Source organism: Lynx rufus, unplaced genomic scaffold (genome assembly GCF_022079265.1).
Source record: "Lynx rufus isolate CCGP_SWC_20201006 ecotype Redwood Valley unplaced genomic scaffold, mLynRuf1.p SCAF_14, whole genome shotgun sequence".
In the NCBI taxonomy this organism is placed as follows: domain Eukaryota; kingdom Metazoa; phylum Chordata; class Mammalia; order Carnivora; family Felidae; genus Lynx; species Lynx rufus.
The window spans coordinates 59185681-59187677 of NW_025814828.1; the positions used below are offsets into that span (position 1 = coordinate 59185681).

Below are 1997 nucleotides of genomic sequence, written 5' to 3' on the forward strand. Positions count from 1 at the left end.
AATATGCCGTTGGTGTTTATCACATTATAGAATTATTTTCCATTTTTAGTTTATTAAGATTATTTTTAAAGATTTTTTTTAAATCAGAGGTATATTGGAATATATTTTAAATGAGGACTATAACTCATTTCATAATTTATATATTTATAACTCATATAACTCATGAAAACAAACAAAACACATTGAGATTCCAGATGCTTTTTTCAATAAACTGTTCAATTTATTCATGTGTTATTATTTATGATCTAAATAATTTTATAATAAGAAAGCCACCAACAAAACTTACTTGACTAATGTGAGTCATAAATCAAGGTAAAATATGTCTCAGTTCTCCTGTTAGAATGTTAAAAATTTTGTTTGATAACTAAACAAGAAATAATTTGACATATTAGTGGATCAATGTAATTTGTAAAGCAACCATTAGCAGTTATAGTTCAGAGTCTACTTTCAATGATTTCCTCATTGACATGGTATTCCACTCCATATCACACATGTGATGTACTCTCCATTATATGGCATTGGATTCAATGCAGTGTGGCTTTATTTGTGAAATTCTGAGCACATCTTTGTCACCTCACACTAGAGCTGATCCCCGACCCTGGGACACTGGAAACACAGTAGAAACATCTGAGTCTGTTTGCTCAGATTTTTACCCAAGCAGCCCGCCTTCACCTATTCACAAATTACAAACAAGAAAACAAAACTTTCACCTTTATAGAGATAGTATTTCCAGAAAGTACAGTTTATTATATTTATGTGTCAATTCACTTGACCTTACTGGTACCATTTTTACCTGTTTCTCCATCATAATTGGAAACCTCTAACTTCTCTCAAAAGTTTTAAATAAAATCAAGCCCATTCATAGAAGTACAGACATGGAATCTTTTAAAGCTGAGAATGGAGTATGATACAAGTAGTAATAACATAAGGTAGAAATCATTTGCTTTAAAGACTGCATCAAATATTGAGGAATGTCCCATTGTAAAAATCCATTTAACACAGAATTAGTAATCAAGGTTTTTTTTTTTTTTTGCCAGTCTCCTTAGGAACTAGCTGCTAAAACTTGTTTGGAACCTTAGTGTGAGAAAGGCTGCAGCAACTGTAAACTACTGTGTTTCATCTGAAATACACTTAGAGTTATGAAAAGCACAGCAAAACATCTGCAAAGGAAAGAAAGCACTAGAGGTTTAGAAGGGCAAGTTAGTAAACTTCCCAGAATTATCTAAGAGCCTGTCAGGGAATGTTAAAAAGGATTTTTCCCAAACAGCTGCCAGAGACAGAACTGGAACTGCCAAGAGTTAAAGGAAGTAAACAAAGTGTGGAAGGACCCAAGAGATTTCTATCTTGTAGACTCAGAGTCAGGATGTGTAGATAGACACTAACCTCTGAAGTAGAAGAATATACAAAGGAATATAATGGGTTGAGCTTTGTATGATCAACACAGCCTGTACACAAACAAGAAGGTATATTCCATAATATGCAAAGTACTCATTACAGTGATTCCCAAAGAGTGGTTTCATAGCTGCTACTTGAGATGGGATAAAACTAAATTTACACGTGTTAATAAATTAAGAGCTTGATCAGAAAGATTCAAAAATGCATTTTTAAAAGAAAATATAATATATGAGTGCTCACTTTGGCAGAACATATACTAAAATTGGAACAATATATAGATTAGCATGTCCTCCGTGCAAGGATAACATGCAAATTCCTGAAGTGTTCCATAAAAAAAGAAAAGAAAAGAAAATAGAATATATGAGTGGAAAGTCAAAAAAGGCAGCATGGAGAATTCTGAATAATCAATACTCTTAAGGATTGACAAGCATTTGAGTCAAGTTCACCATAAATTCAGAAAAGTGCATTTAGGAATTTAAGAAGACATAAACTATTATCAATTGGTTATTTTTGCCTCAATTTACACTAGCCAAGTCATGTATCCTTTCTCATTCATGTTTCTTATAATCTTGTAAGTAATTCATAGGCCTAATATATGTTTA

General features: G+C 32.2%; 1 non-coding gene across 1 annotated transcript; it reads left to right on the top strand.

Annotated features, from left to right (window-relative positions):
* Positions 1-1627: 1627 nt before the first annotated feature.
* Positions 1628-1731, top strand: LOC124509711 (U6 spliceosomal RNA). Its single transcript, XR_006961490.1, has one exon. It is a non-coding gene; the product is annotated as a U6 spliceosomal RNA (small nuclear RNA).
* The last annotated feature ends 266 nt before the right edge of the window (positions 1732-1997 follow it).